Raw genomic sequence first — 23794 nt, forward strand, 5'->3', positions numbered from 1 at the left:
GGCTTGCAATTGAAGAAACAGGAGATTTCTCAAAAATGTTCAGCTTCAATTAATTGAGTTCATTAAAAAAAAGTCCTATAGCCTTTTCATAGGAATGATTATGTGTAAACACTTTCTTACAGTACTTCTGGTGCTACAACAGGTTCCAAGATTGTCTTCTTCATTTCCTTCTCTTGTAATAGGATCAACTATCCCCCCCCCCCCAAAAAAAGAAAAGAAATCAAATTCTTAAAAAACTCAAAATATTACTCAACAGTATCTATACTTAATATCCCAAAGGAAAAAGTACATACCAATATTAATATATAAGCAGCTACTATAAAATTAATAACTATAATTAGAAACTCTTAATCCTATGCATTCTAGCTATCTCCTTTCAAAAGTTAACAATAAAACAATTCCTATGTTAAAGTATCAATGGATGTTACTTCTTTGGTTTGCTGTGGAGCATGTAATCTTTAGAGCTTGTCAGCTCAGGATGTAGCACTAAAATGAATCTTGCTAGCTAAAAAGAGACAAAAAAAAAAAAAAGCAAGGTAGGTTCCTATGATTTATAAACAACTCTGACAAACTATTGCCTTTTTCTTTTCGGATTGTCTATTTGTTATTGGTCATGTAAACGTTATACAATTTTATGATAAACATTGCTTTTAGAAAATCTGTAAAAACATAGTGTATGGCCAGTGGTTATGATCCTATCAAAGCATTACTAATGAAACAAAAGTATTTGTGGATCTTAGGAAATAAAACACATTGACCCCCAAATTATTATCTTTTAGTTCTTATATGGATGAAAAACTACTGATTTCATATAAAGGCACTTGGGTTTCAGATTGGTGGAAATACATATCAAAAGTTTGACAGAATACTCAGTTATGTAATATTTATGATTATAACCTAGAATCACTCTCATACGTATGCATTTAAAATGCACTATGAGGTTGAAAATAAAAAACTATTTTCTGTGGCATTATAAAAAGATCAATTGATTTCATGTCCTCAATCACCTATATTTCTGTATAATTCAAATGATTCAATTATATTGAACCACTGAACCTATATTTTCATGTTGTTATCTTACGGTTCATTTCAACACACAGTACTCAAATACTTTGTACAAGGAATGAATACATAAGCAATTGGGTACTTAAAGGAATAGTGATATCACTCTATGTTTAAAAGTGTATACAGTATGGTTTTGGCTTCGTTTAAAATCAAGTGTCCATAGATCTGTGTGTTTAAGAACTGCACAGGAAGACCAACAGTCAGCTAACCTGGACTCTTGGGGATCCCAAAAACTGAACCACCAAACAAAGAACATACACAGGGTGGATCTAGGCCTCCCTATGTAGCAGATGTGTGGCTTGGTCTTCATGTGGGTCCTGAACAACTAGAGTCGGGGCTATCCCAAAAGCTGTTGCCTGTCCATGGGATTTTTCTTGCTGGGCTGCCTTGTCTGGCCTTAATGGGAGAAGAAGCACCTAGTCTCACAGAAACTTAAAGTGTCAGGGTAGGAGGATACTAGAGAGACTGCTACCAGCTCAGAGGAGAAGGGAGGGATGGGAGAAGGATTGTGGGATTGGATGACTAGGAGACAGTCAGTGAGAGGAATGTGAAGTGAATAAGTAAAACAAAACAAAATTAAATTAAATTACAAAGGTCCACACTGTTGTTGCAGAGGCTATTTCCCAGTGCTATGCCAGGTTTTTCACAATCACTGGTAACTTCAGCTCTATAAGATCCAATGCCCTCTTCTGTGTCAGTGTCTCTTTTGGTAATTTACTTATGGGCACTTACCCACACAGAAACACAAACTCATAAACATAATTAAAAATTAAACTAAATATTTTACAGAGGTATTTTTTCCAACATAAAAATGTAACTTGTGAAGGCAGGCTGATCTAACTAGCTAATACTATTTTTGGAGTATAGATTCTGTTCTTATGATAACTACATTATGTACTAGTACTAGGAGGAATAATTTATAAAAGTTTTGTAGAAGTTTTCGCTTATGCATAGCTGATAACTGGCCTTGTTGCTCAAAAGCTACCTGCCAAATCCCATTTCCAAGCTGTAATTTTTAACTTAATCTCTGGAGAACACTTCAAACAAATGGGAGTTTCCAACCACTTAATTCAATGCCCTTTCTACACGGATTGCTTTAGGGACCATGAGCTTTAGGATCCAATATGTCCCAGAACTCTTCTTAATGCTAGAGTTTCTACAGATGCTGTCTGTAAGTGGTGAGAAACTCAGAGAAGTACACACACACACACACACACGCACACACACACACACACACGACACTGACAAGTACTGAGCCAGCCTGAAAAGAATTACAATATCCCATGGAGATACTGAGAAAGGAAAACCAGAGTCCCAGAATAGCTTTATATTATTATTTTTCTAAACACAAAGAGAAAACCAAACAAAAATCTACAGATGGAAAGGCAATTAATAAAATCAGGAGAATCTAATGGCTTTAAGAGTTAGTAATGGATGGAATTTCAAGAAGGTATGATCATTAAAGCCTAATATTTGCAAGATGCCAAATCACTTGAAACAAAGCCACTGAATTGGAACTTAAAATTACTGAATACAACAAAACCCAAAATATCAATTATTTTTCTATTATGTACTTTACTCACTCTTTGTCTGTCTGGTTACAGTTTTACTTTGCAATTAAACAATCAATTTCTCAACTTCTCAGAAAGTCTAAAGCCAAACTAAAACACTAACAGGCTAGTTCACTATCATAGTTGGCTTCAGATATCAACTTGACATATCTTTGTAAAAGGGAGTCTTAACTGAGTAAGTGTGTCAATCAAACATGTCTCTGGACATGTCTGTGAGTGTTGGGCCATGGAAGGGTATCCTGGTTCTTGGGTTGTGGGTTCAGCCATGCACCCAGAACCCAGGCTCCTGTCACAAGGTCTAATCTCCATTCAACCTGTGCCCTTCAGTCATGTGCAGAGGTGGAGGGCATGATGAACAGGCCCCAGACCCTAGAGAGATTTACATACTAATGAGATACCTGAAGGCCAGAGGGTGGAGCCAATTAAGCATTCCTCCCCAGCTCCTCCCCCCACTTCCCCTACCTATTTAACTCAGGTGCCCCCTGGGTTTTAGGGGGAGAGCACACACATCCAGATCCATCCACCATCCACCATGCCAATAAACCGGTTTTGGAAATTCAAGGACTTCCTCTTGAGGACTGTGGAAAAGCCTTTAATGAGCAGCCAGGCCTAACTTCCAGCTGGAGGAACCCAGAGTGTGGCGTGAGGAACCCTGCAGTTCCCCAGCCAGTTTTTTTCCTACATGTGAGGGCATTTTCTTGATTGCTAATTGATGTAGGAGGCTCCAACCCATTGCAAGTAGTACATTCAGACAGCTAGGCCCTGACTGTATATAAAAAAAAGTTAGCTGAATAATGCAAAGGAAGCAAGCCAATGAGAACTGTTTTTTTCCGCATGGTCCCTTCCTGCATTTATTCCTGTTTGAGTTCATGCCCTGACTTCCAAATGATGGACTGTAATTTGTGAGCTAAACAAACATGTTCTAGCCCTAGATAGTTTTTGAGACTGTTTTTTATCACAGCAACAGAAAGCAAACAACTATGGCAGTCACCATTCTTAGAAAGTATATCCAAAGCATTGGTAAAGGATGGCAATGACAAACTGATGTCATTACTATTGCCAACTAGTCATAATGAAAGAAATAAATCAAAAGGTCTGAAACACAATCAAAGCCAAAGCATAGAAGCCATGAAAGTAGCTACTGTCAAATCAAATCAGAAGAATGAAGGCGATAAAGGGCAACAGAAATGTAGAAATCAAGAAAAAAAGGAAATTAAATTTTAAGAGAATTCCAAGAATTCTATGATCTCTTCACATTTCCTTATATGGACAAAGAGGCTCAATTGCCTTTTTACAAAAGCTTGGAAACTTAAGAAAGGGGGCAGGTTTTGACCAAATGAGTGAAAAGCTCCACTTTTTTCTACTTCCTGACTATCCTGCTCATTTCTTTATCTGTATGCATTGCACAATAACTTGACCAGTATAATGAAAAGACAGAAAAAAAAATGACAAAGATTTAATAACTTGCCTGAACAACTACATAATCTCAGAATTCCATTTCTTGAGTTTCTAGAGATCTGCGAAAGTAAAGTATTATACACACACACACATACACACGAATATACCACCATCAGTGGGTGTAGGTCAGAGGACAAATTTGGGACTCACAATTCTTGCCAAATATAAATTCTTAAGAACAAACTCAAATTGTCAGGTTTGAAAACAAGCCAACGTTCCATCCTCCAAGTTGAGATTTAAAAAAAGCCAAACAAACCAAGAAACCTGTGTAAACAGAAGAGAAATTCAAGAAAATTCACTGTAGAAAACATAGCAACAAATGTCATATTTCACTTAAAACATGTTAAAGAATACAACAAGCCTTATTAAACACTTTCATTGAATCCACATGATTAAAAAACTGATTCAAAAAATGTTGAAAACTTAAATATGAGACATATCATTTGTGACTACACAAAACCCAAAGCTTACATAATTGTGTTCAGCATAGTGGTACATCATTTCAAGAAGCAGTTTTGTAAAATGTGATTCCCTCAAGGATTTGTTAAACATCATTTAACACAGCAAATATATTGATTCTTTGGTCTAATAAATAGTAGAGTTAAGATTAAATGTCAAATGTCTAATGTGGGCCAAGATAATAAAAACACTGCCAACATACAGCCATTTATTATATCTTATTTTGTCTTTTCAGTGTGTTTCTTTTTTGTGGTCTATGAATTGGAGAGTGACAAAAATAATATTAAAGGGCATATTTGTTTGAGTACATTAAGAGTTTGATCCCATGCTTACTATAAAGCACATACTACATGAATCTATAAGTACTAAAGATAACATACATATGGGACCAAATAAAGAAGAGATTTAACTTGTTGGAGGAGAAACAAATTTATTAATCTTTGTACATTAGATTAGGAAAATATAGTCTTGAGGAAAAACAACAAGATATTGAGTGTTCTCTTTATATTAATTTAGACAAAATTCTCAGACCTATAAGGCAGATACCATGTGCAGTTTATTTCTGATAGATTTTCTCATTTGTAAATAATAAGAAATAAAGCATTATGCATAAAAGAAGATATTACCTTTTCCTCTTTCCCTTTGGCCTTTCTTTGTTTCCTGCTGTATCAACTGTATCTCCACTAAGGAATGAGTGGATAGATATACTGTTGTGAATAACAATTTTTAAAATAATATTTTTATCTATTCTTAGATTTTCTTATATTCATACATTGTATTTTGTTTATATTCATTCAGATATACCTCCCTCCATCTTCCCCTGATGTTCTTCTTCCCAACTTTGTGTCCTCTTTTTAATCAGTTCATTTGAAATACAGATTTCTAAATAAATTTTCACTAAAGTGCTCCATATGCTTATGCTATTTCTCCTACTACTCTATTTTGCCTAGTCGCATTTTAGGAGATTTTAGATAACAGAATCTACCCATCACATTGCCATTTCCTTATACTATGAAGTGTGTTCTGAAACAGATCTATGATTTATCTCTATTAAGTCTAATGTTTATGAATTGTCACATTCATGAGAGGGAAAATTTAACATATTCTTGGACGTTTTTAATAAATCAGTTTCATAATACATTTTTTTCTCTCACAACTGTTGTGTGAATCTCTAAAAAGGCTATTTTATGCTACTTTGACAGGACTCACATTGAGTTGATGCTGAGGAGTAGAGACATGCACTCTATAGGTTTTTGCAGTGACTTCCCTCCTGTGGTAAATAAATGAAGCCAGAGAGTCTTTACATTTTCAGTGGTTATCTTTAAATTCCACCTAAGGATAATAATCTTAGGCATTAGCAAGTTTCTGATTCCTTGCTGGAATCAGATTCCTTGTCCTTGAGTCACTGGTTAATTTATTCTAAAAGAACACAGATACAATTAGTGAGGTGAAAAAAGTTCAAGAGTACCTTTAGCCTGCTCTATTAGTCTAAGCCCAAAGTCCTAGCACTTATAAGGCAGAGGCAGGATAATCTCAAGTTCAAAGTCAGCCTGGGAGATATAGTAAGACCCCGTTCAAATTCTCTTTTGAAATATAAATTAGTTGTGACCTTTGTCAGATGTTACTCTGTTTGGAACCCACAGTTTAAGTGTTCCCAATAGAACACTTGTGAGAAAAAAATAACAATTTGGAAGGTACAGTCAATAGCTAAAAAACTAATTGAAATTGTATAAGAAGCCAATAGTTAATCTTAATTTTTAAACTTTAGAATTGATCACATTCTATAGGGTTAGATACATAAAATAAGCTACACTTGGACTATAGTATTTAACTGTCTTATACTGTTTAATGACTACAAAGTGGGCTAAAACTTCAAATTTTTCAGATGACCATAATACAATAATAAAGTGGAAAAATGTCCAGATATTGAAAATACGTATTTTGGCTGATTAGAACATCCCAGTATATAGAGCATCAAAATAAATTTATATTTTAAAAACAGAGATAACATTTATAAAAAATCATACTGTGCCATTTCTCCCATTGTTAGATGTTTTGCTTATAAACTATTGGATTTTACTTTATATAGTACATTAGCAAAGAATATGTTGAAAAATTAATTTTTTTTACTTATTTTTGTTTCTCCTTACCTTTTATTCTTTTCATTTATTTTGTGTTCCTTACTTATCGATGCTCTCATTTTGCAATTAGTATCAATACACAAAATAACCTATAGAAAAAGCACTATAATCTCTCAATGAATAATATAATCAATTAGCTTATATATTGGAACATTTGGTCCCTAGTTGGTGGTGCAGTGTGAGGAAGTTATGGAACCTTTAGGAGGTACAGGCGTGCTGGATAAAGTGTCATTAGAAGACTGTCTTAGTGTTCTATTGCTGTGAAGATACACCATGACATTTATAAAAGTAAACATAATTGAGTAGTTGCTTACAGTTTTAGAAGTTTAGTTCATTATCATTATGTCAGGAAGCATGGCTGCATACAGGTAGCAATGGTCCTAGAGAAATAACTAAGAGTTACATCCTGATATCTTGATTGACAGAGACTGTGGACTTGTCATGGCCTTTTGAAACCTCTAAACCACATCCCCAAGTGACACATTTCTTCCAACAAGGCCATACTTTCTAATGCTACCAAATAGTGCCATTCTCTGGCCAACAAGCATTCATTTCTATGAGCCTATGGGGCCTTTCCTGTTTAAACCACCAAATTCCACCCCTTTACAAAATTGTTCTGCCTAGACAGGATTTTTGACAACTGTTTATTTTCATGACCATACAATTCTCTTTGGGAAAACTACAGCCTTCAAGTATTTAAATTATATATATATATACATGAAAATTCTAAGATTAATATAAAATTTTCTGACTTAACAGGATATGAGCTCTTCATTTTAAAATGGCAGGCAAAATAGGGAGTAAAATTGATGAAGAGCAATGAAAGTGGCCTCTAAATTAGCTATGAATAAGAAGATGGGAAATCATAAGCCATTCACAGAGATCTGCTTCCTTTAGGTGGCTGAAATCAAAGATCCTCGGTAACTGTATCCAGTGCTGAAAACCTATGTACAGCCTCATACTGAGGTAAAAACTGGCCACAGCAATATATCTGATAGTTCCAGTGAAATAAGTCAGATTAGTTTATAAAATTACATTCAGAATAGTTTAGGCCAGAAGAATGAAGCACAGACAAAGTCATGCTCTCTTGCTATATTTGCAGATATTTCTAAATGCTACCACTAATATGGCTTGAGAAAAATAATGCCCTCTGGAAGAAGAGAAGAGCATAGAAAATAGTACCTCTAATTGCATGGAAATGCCAAGACTGGGATTCTAATGAATTTAGTGGATGAGAACGTGGTTCTCACACTTGTGTTGGTTTCTAAACTAAGCCTGCCCTGTTCCAGTGACAGGGATATTATGATTAATTATAATATAATATAATTAATAATATAATTATTAACTTCACAGGATCTAGAATCACTTAGGAGATAAAGCTGTGGATATATCTGGAAAGGTGTTTCCAGATTTGGCTAACTGACATAGGAAGACTCATCACAAACATATTTGGTGCCTTTCTGTGGACTAAAGGAGAAAGCAACTGAACCCTCAGCATTCACTGCTCTCTGATGTCTGTTTTTGGATGCAGTGTGACTAGCTGCCTTATGCTCCAATCTCAATGCCTTCCTGACTATTAAGGACTATATTCTAAATGTGTAAGTCAAAATGACGCCATCCTTGTTAAAGATTTAGATGTTTAACTGTAGAATTTATTACCCCTTTATCAAGTATTTAGGGCAGCAAAAAGAAAAGCGACTAGAACAGATACATAAAAATTATATTGAGTCTACTGTTTCTGTTTAGTAAAATAGCAATTTATTGTCTGAAATAAATAAAAATGATGTGTAGCAGTTTAGCTTTTTGAGTTCTTTATATATTCTGGATATTAAGAAGATTTTCAGTTTCATGAGGCCCCATTTATCAACTGTTGATATTAGGACCTGAGCTATTGGTGTTCTCTTCAGGAAATTGTCTCCAGTACCAATGAATTTAAGGCTATTTCCCACTTTCCCTTCTATTAGATTTAGTGTATTCAGTATTATATTGAACTCCTGGCTCCACGTGGACTTGAATTTTATGCAGGGTGATAGATATGGATCTATTTGCATTATTCTTCATAAAGACATCCAGTTAAGCCAGCACCATTTTTTGAAGATGCTCTATTTTTTTATTTTTTGGCTTCTTTGTTGAATATCAAGTTTCCATAGATGTGTGAGTTTATTTTGGGGTCTTTGATTCTATTCTATTGATCAACCTGTGGGTTTCTATACCAATACCATGCAGTTTTTATCAATATTGCTCTGGAGGATAGCTTGAAGTCAGGGACAATGATTCCTCTAGAGGTACCTTATTGTTCAGGACTGTTGTGTCAATTCTGTTTTTTTTCCCATATGATGTTGAGAATTGCTCTTTCTTTTTTTCACTGTGTGATAATGTTATTTTCTGTAATACTTCATATTTATGTTCCCCAAATTGTCAGATCTGTAGCATAGTTTTCTAAAATTTAACCAAATACTGTTTCATGTAATTAACTATTCAGTTCTCATGAACTACAAGGTAAGGCATAAACAATATTCCATGTTTAAATAATTTACTTACTTACTACATTATAAAGTTGAATTTAATAAAAGGAAAAAGAAAAAAAAGTAAAGAGAGTCAAAACCATCTTAAAAGCTTTCCATTTTTCCATCACCATCCATTTCTGTGATTTCTAGCTCATTTTTGTTTTGGCTGTATTTAGGCTGTTTAAAATATAGTTAGTATGTAATATATATTGGATATTTTATTTATTTACAATACAGATGTCATCCCCTTTCCCCATTTCCCCTCCCTAGAACCCTCTATCCTATACTGTCTTTTCCTTTATGCTTTTATACCATTTTTATTGCATGCATGTATTAAGGTCAGTTCTAGGTTGAGGGTCTAGCAATACAATAGATGCAAATAGTCAAGGAACAATTCTCCAGATAACTCAGTTAAAAATGTGGTACAGAGCTAAACATAATTCTCAACAGAGGAATCTCAAATGACTAAGAAGTACTTAAAGAAATGTTCAACACCCTTAGTCATCAGGGAAATAGAAATCACAACGACCTCAGATTGCACATTACAGTAATCAAAATGACTAAGATCAAAAACTAAAGGGACAGCACATGTTGGCAAGGATGGGGAGAAAGGGGAACATTCCTCTGAACTGGAAATTCCTGGTTTGTTTAGAAACTCAGGTCATAATGATGTTTTTGCTAGGGCAGACAGGTGAAAGAATGTTTTGCTGAAGCAGACACAGGTAAGAGGATGTTTAACTGAAGCAGACACATTAAAGTACACATGATGTTTAGACAAAACATAAATATAGCCACAGACAGTGAGCCAAGGCACCTGAATTAGTTTTTCTTACACCACTTATTTAGTCCCTGCTGACTGCTTTGGCTGTGGTTGTCCTTCAACAGCATTGTTTACCTTCCCTTGTCATGACTTGTAGAGAGTGCCTTATCAAAGAACTTTTGTTGATATTCATGTGGCTTCTTGTCCCTTTCATGTACTCTTGCCAATCAGGAGGAGCCTCACAGTTTATTCTGGATTGAGTTGCCTCTGCTGATTCATGTACATGGCTTCTAGTGAGTGGACCGGACTACAACTGGTGATTCCCGTTTGGTGGTTTGCTAATACACTGAACTGCTGATATCCTGACAATGAAGATTGGAATCACCACCCCCCCCAAAGAAAACTATCTATAAACAGATGCCCTTCCCCTGTATCTTTTATTTCTTCATTTTTTTATTGGTTGCTGTATTTATTTATGTTTTATTGAATATTTTATTTATTTACATTTTTATTGAATGTTTTATTTATTTACAATACACATGTCATCCCTTTTCCCCACTTCCCTTCCCTAGAACCCCCATCCCATGCCCCCGCCTCCTTTTTGCTTTTATATAATTTTGATTACATGCATGCATCAAAACCAGTTCTAGGTTGAGGGTCTAGCAATACAATAGATGCAAATAGTCAAGGAAGAAGCAATACAATAAACTCAAATAGTCAAAGAAAAATCAAAGCATTAAACCCAATTATGGGAACACTTCCATGATCACTGTTTCTAAGGACTTATCAGAATGACCAAAGTATCTGAGCCTACTTCCCTGTCCTAGTTCAAGGTAATTTTCATGTCTGAAGCCTACTTCATTGTTCTATCATAAGATTTAGATTTCTACCTGAAATTACGTTTTTGTTCTAGCCCAATATTTGGGTTCCTGCCTGAGATTACTTCTTTGCTCTAGCCTAAGGTTTAGATTTCTACCTGAAATTACTTCTTTGTTCTACCCTAATGTCAGATTCCTGCCTGAAGCTCACTTCTTTGTCCTTGGCCAATGCCATATTCCTTCTAAGCAACCAATTTCCTTGTCCTTGGCACATGTCAGATTCTTGCCAATCAGCCCCAAAGGCTCTCCACCTCTCCCTCTTTTTTATTTCATTAACAAGACTGAGCCTATCTTAGGTCATTCTGACAAGAATGCTTTCCTTACTCATCATGGAATATGCATTATCAAAAACAATGTACTTCTGTCTTAGGTTGGTAAGGCTCTGTGCAGAATCTTACCCATCCTTGGCTTGCCAGCCTGTTGAATTAATAACTCTGTCTGGCGGTCCATTTTTAGTTTCAAGCCATGTACGTGGCTACCAACATGTTGATGTTGTTGAAGAAAAGCTTTAACACAATGGGCAGGAATAAAAGTATTCCCAGGACAAAAAGGGCTAGCATAATCTAGATATAGGTACCATTCTTGAAGCTTGACCAAAAAAGAAATACTCACCTCTGGCCATGGGAAATTTTATCTGCAGTATCTACCACATCAGCTCTCAGGAGAGCAGCATTCTTGAAATTCATAAGCCCCCTATGTATTGTTAAAACATTCTGAGAGGTGTTAAAATTATGCCAAATATATTGCACTTGTCATTAAACTTCTTCCTAATTATGACTACCACTGTAAATTGTAGAACTAACATGAATCCAATGGGTTTTGCATGACACTCATGATGGCTCCTTACCCTTAAATTCTGAACCTTCTTCCAGTAATTTGAATGGGATAAAGAGCATCAATTCTTTCTTCTAAATGCCTATCTAATTCTCTGGTATATTCAACACATTAGTAATATTTTTTGCTAAATGATTAATAAAAGTAGCTGTCTTAACTTCTTGTGTCACAGCAATTGCACAAGTGGTGGTGCTAGCAATTAATGTAATTAAAGCTGTTATACCAGCTATAATCAAGACCACTACCCTCTTGCTTCTGCTTAAAGCCTGACTCATTTCCTCCAGTACTTGCAAGATATTTTTAGAATACCAAGGTTCTTTAATACTCAGGGCACTAAAACAAAAGCTACTTGATAGACCTCCATAACTGACATGTCAGGTTCCAAAACACAAACATAATTAGAAGGTGTACAATCAATGCAACTTACATTAAATTATGTAGAAGAAACAAAAGTATTTTTAATTTGACAATTAAAAGAGCCTTTAACACATGCGCTAACACCTGTTTGAAATCCAGATCCTGACCTAACTTTATCTCTTGCTAATGTAACATCATAGAGAACTGCAGCTAATTTTCATATATGTCTCTGAAAGTGTCCAGAACCAGACTTCCAAATGAAGACTGTTATTTCCAGTATTGGATTGACTTCTAGACCCAGTTCGTGATTGCGTCTGAATAATTGGTCACATTTAATAACAATACAAGGGGCATTATAACTTCTCTTTTTGATTCACTGTCCACACATTCTAAGAACTTGAGGCAAGGCAGCTTTTCCCATCAGGAGTATATGTAAGCAATGGTGTATCGGCAACTTATATCCAATAAAGCTTCCCAGTCACAATTGTCAGGGCACTCAGCAAGGTCACAGGTCAGCATCATTCTTTGTCCTGGCATCAGCATGTCTCACTCATCACTCTGGCGGCCACCATGCTCCATCAGCATCCTGAAGAAAAGATATTAACATGCCCTCTTCCCCATATTTAATACCTGATTGGGATCATACCTTATGCCAATAAGTGGATTCTTCCCTTTCACCTATGGATAACTATGCCTAGTTGCAGAGCACCATAGACACTCAGCAGAAAGTTCCTTGGCATCCAAATTTAAAAAAAAAAAAAACGTTAAAATTAAAAATAAAAAGAATATGATTTAAATAAATTTAAATCATTTTTAAATTTATTTGGTATACAGTGATTATCTCCCCATATTTTATTTTATGAAGATATTATTTTAAAGTTCCATGGGCCCATGCCACAATCTCTTGTGCTTGACAATTATAATGTATCCCGTAATATGGGTAATGTTAAATTGCTGCTAAAGAGTCTTAAATGTTTGACTGCAATAGCCAGTTCCATTATCTGATTGTTTTTCTTTTTCTTTTTTTTAATTATTGGGTTTTTTATATCTACCTTTCAGATGTTATCCCCTTTCTCCATTTCAAATGTTATCTCCCTTCCCAGTTTTCCCTCCACAAACCTCCTTTTCCCTCCCCCTGCCTCTATGAGTGTTCTCCCCCACCTGCCCACCCATTCCTGCTTCAGTGCCCTAGCATTCCCATATCCTGGGAGCCTCCACAGGACTAAGGGTTCCCCCTTTATGTATCTTAATAACCTTTTCTTTTCTCTTCCTCTGGTGGACTGTAGGCTAGAAGGGAGGTTGAAGCATTTAAGAAGCCTTATTAAAGTTTTGAAAAATCGAAGCCTACAGTCCACCATTGTGATGGAATTGCAAACTTGTACAACCACTCTGGAAATCAGTCTGGTGATTTCTCAGAACATTGAAAATAGTTCTACCTGAAGACAGCTATAACACTCTTGACCATACACCCAAAAGATGCTCCAACATAACACAAGAACAAGGATACATGCTCCATTTTGTTCATAAGCAGCTTTATTCATAATATCCAGAAACTGCAAACAATCCTGATCTCTCTCAACTGAATAGTGGACACAGAAAGTGTGGTTCATTTACACAGTAAAATACTATTTATTCAGCTATTAAAAACAAAAAACATCATGAATTTCACAGGCAAATGGATGGAACTGGAAAACATAGTGCTGAGTGAGATATTCCAGACCCCAAAAGACAAACATGGTATGTACTCATTGATAAGGAGATATTAACCATAAAGTAAAAAAATACCCATGATATACCCCTCAGACCCAAAGAAGTTACCAAGAAGGTAAGCCAAAGCAAGGATGGTTGAATAACACCTGGAAGGGGGAAAATAGTCATAGGAGGCTGAGGGAGGGAGGGAACTAGGTGGGAGAGAGGAGAGGAAGGAGAATGGGGAGGAAGGATTTTGTGTGGAGAGTGACAGGAGAGAGGCCCAGAAGGCCAGGGGAATAAATAAAATTCTGCAGTTGTCATAGCAGAAGGGAGATCTCTAGGAAGTCACAGAACCTGGGATAGGGGAGGCTCCCAGGAGTCAGTGTGGCTGACCTTAGCCAAGATGCCTAACAGTGGGGACATGGAACCTGAAGAGACCACCTCCTGTACCCAGGCAGGACCCTCAGTGCAGGGATAAGGACACCAACCCACCCAAAAACCTTTTGATCCAAAATTATTCCTGTCTAAAGAAAATACAGAGCTGGAGAAGAGAATGAAAGAAAGGTTAACCAATGACTGATCCAACTTGTTACCCCTCCAATGGGCAAACACTAATCCCTGACATTATTAATAATACTCTGTTATCCTTACAGACAGGATTCTAGTATAACTGTCTTCTGAGAGGCAGTACCCAGCAACTGACTTGAGACAGATGCAGATACCCACAGCCAAACATTAGACTGAAGTAAGGAAACTTATAGAAGATGTAGGGGAAAGATTGAGGGCCCTGAAGGGGTTAGGACCTTCACAGGAAGATCAACAGAGTCAACTAACCTGGACCCTTGGAGGGTCCAGAGACTGAGCCACCAACTAAAGAACATACTCAAGTTGGACCTAGGCCTCCCCACACATATGTTGTAAACACGGAGCTCAGTCCTTTTGGCAGTCTTGTCTGGCCTCCATGAAAGAGGATTCACCTAATCTGGCAGAGACTTGATGTGTCAGGGTGGCCAGATTCTCCGAGGGCTAGGGGCCACCCTCTCAGAGGAGAATGGAGGGAGAAGAGGGAAGGGATTCTGTGAGGGAGGAATTGTGAGTGAAAGCCCTGTCTGGGATGTAAATAAATAATTTCATTAATTAAAAAAATACATGAAGAAAAACTAATTTTTGTTATTTAATAATTTTTTACAGTCCAGTCTTTATTATCCTCCTGGTCCACCCTCCGACTCTTCCACATACCACACCTCCTCCCCACTCAAACATTTTAAAAGGAAAAATTCGAAGTGTAATAGCTATAGATATGAAACTGAATAAATAAAAGCATAATTTTCTTTCACAATATGAATATAAAATTCTAATAAATTATGAAATGTGTTCGCATAAATTTTAAAATTTGCTGGTACTACAATTATTGTGGTTGTATATAAGGGTTTATTTTTACTTGAATAAACATTGAAAATCTATCCAAAAATGCTATTATTGCTATATAGTCACATCCATTTTATTTTGTTTTTATTAACAAAACACTCTGCTCACAGAAGGAATTCTGTCTTCAAAATTGCAAATATCTGCACATATGTGCCAAGGCCTCATTCCAGCCTGTGTATGCTCTTTGGTCGGTAGCTCAAGTCTCTGAGAGCTCCAAAAGGTCTAGGTTAATTGACTCTCTTGGTCTTCTTATGGAGTTCCTTTCCCCTTCTGGCCCTTTAATCCTTCCTATATAGTTTTACTTTAAATACTTTTATACTTACTGCTTTCTTCTATTCTGGCATGATTAGCAAATAAGACTTTCATTCAGTAGTAATGGCATCAAGTGGTTTATCAAAGAATCATGCACTAGATATGGTAGCACACACCTTAGGAGTTCAAGGCCAGCCTGGTACAAAGTTCCAGGCCAGCCAAGGTGACACTATGAGACCTTTATCTCAGAAAAACAACAACAAGAACAACAAAACAGACAGAAAGAAAGTAATATACATATTTAATATTTTTACTGTTTATTATTTTATGTGTATGGGTACTTTTTGCTTGCCAGTAATGCTTGCATTTGTACTATATACATATCTGGTTCCTGCAGAGGCCAGAAGGATGTGGCTGATCCTTGGAACAAAAGCAATATATGTTTATGAGCTGCCATGTGAATTCTGGGAACTGAAGACCGGATCTCTGGAAGAGCAGCCTGTATTTTTAACTACTGAGCCATCTCTCTAGCCCCATATCCAATATCCTGTTTGTATGATTTTTATGATTTGACATATCTCTATGGCTTTCCATGGCAAATGAGAATACAGTGTTGGATTCTGTGGAGATGGAGTTATGTGCAATTATGAACCATCCCTTTGGGTGGTGGAATCAAACACATGTCCTCTACAAAAGCAGTATATTCTCTTAATCACTGAGCAATCTCCCCAGCCCATATCACTAATCTTGATTTACTGTTTGCTCTTTACTAATTAACTAAAATAGCTGACTTAACAAACAACATCACATTATTTTTAAAATACAATTATTTTTTCTGCAAGTTCAATTTTTAATTATTTTGTTACTTATTACTAATATTAGCTTACATAAACTTATCATATCAAATATTGAGCCAAGATTTTCTTTTGTAGAGGGACTGCTGAGACATACATCCTCGTGGACTGAACCAGGTTATCAGTGTTAGACAGACATTGAATTCACATGAAAATAAAGGAGACAGAAATTGACCTCAAGAAAAATAAATAACACTTTTATCACTAAAAGGGGCAAGCAACCTTCCTGAAGAATTGAAGGTCTTGTATTGTGGGGATGGGGAAGCCAGGATTTTGTAGAAGATGAGTGGGCATTGGTGCAATTGATTTTTGTGCTTTTTCTGAGAATGGGTGGTTTGGATATCTGTGGCTATTTGAGATCATAAAGTTTAACTTTGGATGGACTTCTTTATCTGGAAGGACAAATGTATTTTTCTCAATGAGGAGGGGGATTCTTAAGTTCAGGAGACCACACCATCTTTCATTTAGTCTCTTCATATATGAAACAATGCCATTGTTGGACTATCTGTAATGCATCCTATAAACCAATCTAATAAATTTCATTTTAATACATAGTCATTCTATCAGATCAGTTTCTTTATAGAATCCAGACTAATAAAGGTTGATGACTAAAGTCTTGTTTCATTTCTCTAAATTTAGAACACCGACTACAGTCATTATCAGTAGGCTCTGAATTTCAGTCTTTGTAGCTTCTCTCAGTATTCTGATGGTCCTTGAATTGAAAAGTACATTAGTATCTATCATAGATCTTTCATGTGGCTGCTTTTAGTCCCTTAGACCACACCTTATAGTTTCCATAGAAATTCCTTGTACATTTTGTGTTTCCCCCTCACTTCCCTTTCTGTAGCTCAAGCCAACTGGGGAAATCAACTAGTAGCCTAGCCTTTCTGGCAAGTGGAAATGCTCTTCCCTCAGAATAACAAATGCTGGGATTGAAGGTGTATATGACTATGTCTGGGTGGCATAATTTTCTTTTTTATTTTGAGAACTAAATTTGTACTAGTTGAACTATCCTGAGCATGTAAGAAGTAGAAGTATGTTATTTATGACTAGTAAGGAAAATATAAAACTCCTGCTCTATCATCTGTAGTGATATTTTGAGATATAATTTACTATTCAAAGAATATATATTGGAGTAAACTTATATTACCCCCAATGTACATATTTATTCAGTTTATTTATATTTTTTTCTCATAATGCCTCCATTTCTTTTGGAAGCTCTCCTGATAATATGTCTTATCAGTTTCTTATAAAATTACTTTGTTTTTAGCATACAACATATTGGGTTTCCTTGTGGCACTTTCATACATATGTAATTATATTTTGTTCTTATTAATTCTCCTCCATTGCCCTCCTTAACTTCTCAAAATTGTTCCCTTTGTGCTTTTATGTGATACATATTTCATTATTCTCTCATTGTTGTTTTGCAGATACGGTACATTAGTTGTCACTGGGTTTGCTACTAATAAGAGAAAGTCTTGATGGAGAACCCCATGATAACATGAAACACATTTTGTCAGTTTTCCTGGTCTTCCACTTTAGGACCTATGGCCTTTATTGAAACAAATTTAAATTTGTGAAAGAAAATGTCCAGGATATTTGAGGTCCTTCTTTGATCTAACTTTAAGCTAATACTACCTTAGAACATCATTCAGTCTTTAAATCAAAACAGAAGCTTGTAAAGGTCTTATTTAATTTCAGCTATTTTCCAGTGCACCTCAGAATAGAACCATGGTAATCTACTTTCATTGCTATCTGATTGTATGGTTTATAAATGTTCTCAGAAAATGGCAATTCCTGCTGTGGCTTTCTGACTTGAAGAATATTGGCATTTTTATTGCATGGAAACAAGTGAATATGTCACAAATCATTTCCTGAGCTTGAACAATAAACAGAAAGCAATCCAGTATCTTTGGAAAACAACAAAGACTAGTTTGAAGAATTGAAAAATGAGAATGGAGACAGATGTCATATTTCCATTTAAGAACTCAGACCACATCACAAAATAAATGGATATTTCTCAGAGAATAAAAATAGGTTATCATAAATGCACTCAGTAAGTGACTGCTCCACATGGAATTGTCTTGCAAAGATCAATTGTGCTATTCTTTACATCTGGTCACAACTATCAACCTGAAAACAAATAGACAACATTGACAATAAGCTAGGGAAATAAATAGATGCTGTTTGCCACCATCTATCTGTTTTGCTCATTGCCGTGGGTTTTAAAACAAAACTGAATTTTGAACAGTTTAGTATTATACAGTTGAAGTAATTGTTATTTCATTAATAAAACCCAGACTGAGCATAAACCTTGCTTTTCTATGGTAAACAAAATGAGACACGCACACACACAAGCACACACACACACACACACACACACACACACACACACACAAACAGAGAAATGTGGGGAACTCAATACAAGCACATCGTAATACTCTTATTCATGCAAGTTTTCTGAAGTTAGATGAAATATTCTTTACAAAACAAATCACATTCTAACTGCTAATTTTAAAAGATAATGCCACAATTAAGAAAATGACTTTTATTTTGAATTTAGCAGTGTTTGTGGCTTCTAGTCAAACTTGACTAAATATGGAAAGGACATGTATCTAATGCCAGAAAATGCTGAACATGTAACTCAGGATACATTAGCAGTAAATCTTTCATTTGAGGAAATTATCTAAATAGACTGTTACCTTAAATAAATAAGATATGTGGGGAGAGAACAAAGCTTTCTAAATAAAATGTAAGATTTTCTAGAAATTTCACACATTTGTCATGGTTAATGATATGAATATGTACAATAAAATCATAAAACATGGTGGCCTCTCTCTGTGTGAACATTCATGGTTTCTATATGAGTTCAATGAAATAGCAAATGATCATTTATATTTATCTGCTCAAAACATATAGTATGTTTCAGATCCAGCAAAATCAGCTATGTGATAAGATGTGTTCAGGAACACTAAAATGTATAGAGTTATGAACAGGATGATTTAAAGAACTGGCCATGCTCATTCCTGATACATTACTAGCTTTCCTTCACGTGTACATATGGTTTAAGGAGGAGTTTATTTTGTCAATATTTTCACACAGGGGCTCAATATTTTGTTTAGGCTGACAAACTGAACTCTGATAGCCCAGTAGTAAGATTATAGAAACACATTACTATGCCTGATTCTTGGGGAATTTCCTATACTTAGTGGCTTGAAGTTTAATTACAGATAATTATCCATTATATACTGACATCACAACAGTTGCTTACTAAAGTTACATTTGATAGATATGGTCTCAAAGGACACCAAAGCAAGGTAAAATCGTCTCAATGGGCAAGCATTTAATACTTTATCTTTCTGTAAGGAAAGATGGCCCATAGCTGGGCCTGGTGGCACACATATTTAATCCCAACACTCAATAGGCAAAGGCAGGTGGAAGAATACCTGTTAGTTTGATGCCAAGATGGTTTATATAGTGAGTTCCTGGACATCCAGGATACATATATTAACCCTGTATCAAATAAAACAGAAAACAATAAAATAAGAAACCAAGAAAGCAGGAAAAGACAGACAGAAAGACAGACAGACAGACAGACAGACAGACAGACAGAGGAAAGAAAAGAATCCTGAAGTACATGAGAATATCACTTTAAAACATAAATTTTTATGGTGCCCTAATCATAGTGATGACATAAGTAATAAACAGGAGGTTATGATGATGGTAACTTTTGTAATTACAACTATTTTAGGCTATTTTACTTCAGATTTCCACACATCTAAGCACTCAGCTGAGAATTCTAAAATATGTGTTACCACTGTGGAATATATTTGTCTTGAGTTATATGTGACTGACACATGTAATTTTATTTTGTTAATGACATTAGATAAACAAAGAAAACAGGCAAATGGTAGCAAAAAAAGAGAGAAGGTACAGTGTTGATTGAAATAATTAATTTGAATTACTGGCAGAAAAAAATAACATTACCTGTGCATAAAAAGTCAAAAAGTCTTATTTATGATACTCAAATTTTATTCAGTATGTTATCTGCAGGTAAATGGCAATGACACAGTACTGCAATTTTATGAACAAAACCATTGGGATCTCAGGCCACTCAAAAATAAATACAAATTACTTGGGAGACTATAAATTGGCTCAGGAATTGGCTAGAATAAATCGGTACATATAATAGATAAAGAAAGACACTGTAATCTAGGTGTGTTAACACAAGTCTTTAATGCTCACACTTGGAAGCGGAACAGGTCTATCTCTATAAGTTTGAGGTCATTCTGGTCTGTCTATTGAATTCCAGGCCAAACAAGGATACTTGCTTGTATGCATTTATTTTTCACACTTGTTTTAATAAGGATTCAACCTCCCCTAGCCTAACACCCATCCAAGGTAATTAAAAAAGAAAGTATATTAGGACACAAGGGAAGTAAGTGTACCTACCTACTTAGAAATGGTTCTTTGGGGGCAATTCTAAACTTCATTACTCTTAGTCCAGTTCACTAGCAAACACCAAACATGAATCAGCAGGTGCAGTCCAGTCCATTTGGCAGATACTACACACTTCAATTCAGAAGTACACCAATCCATCAGAGTTTGCAGAAACAGCAAGAATCCACAGGAATCTCAAGAGAAGTTCTTTGGTGAGTTTCTGACTATGAAGTCACCACAAGTGAAGCTCCGGAATGCAATGTAAAGCAAACCAATACATGCATGTCTTCAGTAAAGACAAGTGGGGCAGAGCAAAGTGAACCAATTCTTGAGCTCCCACTTTCTATAGAGTCATATTTATATTCTATTTAAGTATCATGCATTCTTTTACATGTTTACTATAGCAAAACATCCTTTTACCTGTCTGCCCCAGCAAAACATCATTATAACCTGAGTCGTCAAAGAAATCAGAAATTTCCACTTTACTTGATGAGACCCTATCTCAATCAAAACTAGAAAATGACACTGTAAAGCCTTCTAATCTAGAAAAGAATTATTCATTCCCCTACCCAATTTACTGTACTACATATAGAAAGATATTTTAAGTAATTTTACGTTATTATTTCTTATACTTTTGCTATCAGTAAGACACATAACAGCGGGCTACTTGAAACTCTTATAAAAATAATCAGTATCTAATACTGAGATATCAGTTAAATATTGCAATTTGCTTCTGCTTAAATAGCTAAATGTATCCAATTGTTTTTGAACACTGAAGTAAAAAATGAATAGACATATTAGGGAGTGTATAGAGGAAAATACTGTTATTTTTTGTGTAACATCTGTACTGCCTTATTTTTTGATTGGTTGGTTGGTTGGTTGGTTTTAGAGTGGGTGTCAAAGTTCACAAGTGAGTAAATTTCATGATAAACAGAGAGTATTGTTTTATATTATGAGTGTCATTATGGACAATAGTTCCTCAACATTCTTGAAGAAGCCATTAGTTGAGCTATAATATAGGTTTGCCAATTAGAGTATCTTGACATGATGGTCTCAAACTTGATTGCATAACAAAAATTCCAAGGAAAGTTGAGAAACAATTTTGTATGGATGCAACTGTGTCCTAACCTAACCAAACTTCTGCTTGTTGAAGCCACAACTGCCAGTCTTACTCATAGGTATCAGTTTTTCTATCTTATTCATATCTATTTTTTTCTAGTTTTATCCTTTAGCTCTGTAAAGCTATCTAATTTTGTTCTAATATCTATTTTCTATTTTTGATTGGTAGCTTGCCTATATTTTTTTAAAAAAAATACTTATTGTTGTTTGTATTCAAAATATATGAGTGTTTTGTTTAAATGTGTGTCTGTGCACTACATGTGCGCCTGGTGTTCTGAATGGTCAGAAGAGGGTGTAGGATCCCCTGGGTTACGGATAGTTGTGATTCATACTATGAGTGTCCTGAACTTAACCTGGATAAGAGCAGCCAGTGTTCTTACTCTCCAAGCAATAATTGCTCTAGGCCCTGCCTATATTTTTCATGACATTTATTCTTTACTAGTTCAGCAAGTACTATCCTCTACAAATACATTCTTGTTTTCATAGGCAAAGAACATGCAATAAACATTTTAAAAATCATTCAAATTTAAATGTTCTTTTAAATGGTTGTCTAGTCGATAAAAATATATAACAAATATATTGGAAATATCCTTAATAAATTAAACTCAACCACACAAAATAATCATTAATTTTATCTCCATAGAAAACAGTGATAATTTTTACATGTTAATTATGTAATTAAATGATTAACATTTTAACATGAATTTCTAAATTATTTCTTATATCATAAAATTGAACATAAATCACATCTACCTAATATACAAATACATGTATGTATTCAGTTATCAAGTTCATTTGGTATTGTCAATATTTCACCTGAGAATATATTATCTCAGATTTTGATTATAATTGTTGTTTAAAGGCAAAATAGTTTTATTCACTTGCCTCTCTCTATGACCCCCTTTATTTGTTTTGGCTTATGGAGACATGCTCACACCATGAAGCACAGACTGTCTTTGAACTCGTAATTTTCTTTCCTCAGCCTTCTAAATTCTGAAATTATAGGCTATATTAACATGTCCAATGACATATTTAGATTCATGGTTGTTTAGTTGGTTAACCTGCTTATATAGTACAAAGGTTTAGAAATGTCACTTCTGGAGCTTGTAGTATGTGATCTATGATTCCTAAAAATATCTAAAAACCTGTCTTCCACAAAGTGTTTGACAAGAATCTTCTTTATTCAGTCAGGTAGAAAAAAAACCTCATTTTGGAGTATCTTACTATAAATATCTCCTCTTTGGGACTTGAGTTATAGATAGGAAAGAAATGTTTTGCACGAGTGGCACAAACTAATTGCTTCTGATCTTAATTTTCCAATGAATTGCTCTCAGTATTTTTTACATTGCTGTTTAAATGTTTAATGGGTGAATAAAATTATCTATTACAGTAATTAAATAGCAGATTGTTTCGAAGATATGATTTTAAAAACTTTTAAACACCATGAGATTCTTTCTTTAATACTAAGGTGATTACATATTTAGTATTAGTAAGATTTAGTTTAATAAAAATATCAACAAATCAATGTGGATTCATTTGGAGGTTTCAATTAGAACAAATGCATCATTCTGTTTTTCAAATGCAAAATCATGAAAGTATAAATTTGAGACATGAACAAAACAGCAAAACAAAAAAAGCCTTTACTGGATATTTCTGCTAAATAAATATGACATGCACAAACAATATATAAGAATCAATTTTAAACTAATACAATGTTTTCATGTCCAATGTAATTATAATTGTAAAAACCACAAATGATAGGGAAGAGGGAGAACAATGGTTCTGACATTCTATCAATACATTAGCTATATAAACTAAAATAATTCAAAGATGGCTTAAACTGGATCTATAAGATGTGAATTGAATATATTTACAATTCATATATATGTGTATACATATATGACCTTTCACATAACAAAATAAATCACTAGCTTATCAAAATCAGTATATCTAAGCAAAAACTCATGGTTTTCAAACTT

The 23794-nt window shown here is 34.9% G+C and overlaps 1 pseudogene; it reads left to right on the plus strand.

The window, feature by feature from the left end:
* Window positions 1–23794, plus strand: part of LOC117694932 (rho GTPase-activating protein 7 pseudogene) — a 178686-nt pseudogene that overhangs the window by 152659 nt on the left and 2233 nt on the right.

The sequence above is a fragment of the Arvicanthis niloticus genome, chromosome X (genome assembly GCF_011762505.2).
Source record: "Arvicanthis niloticus isolate mArvNil1 chromosome X, mArvNil1.pat.X, whole genome shotgun sequence".
Taxonomy (NCBI): Eukaryota; Metazoa; Chordata; class Mammalia; order Rodentia; family Muridae; genus Arvicanthis; species Arvicanthis niloticus.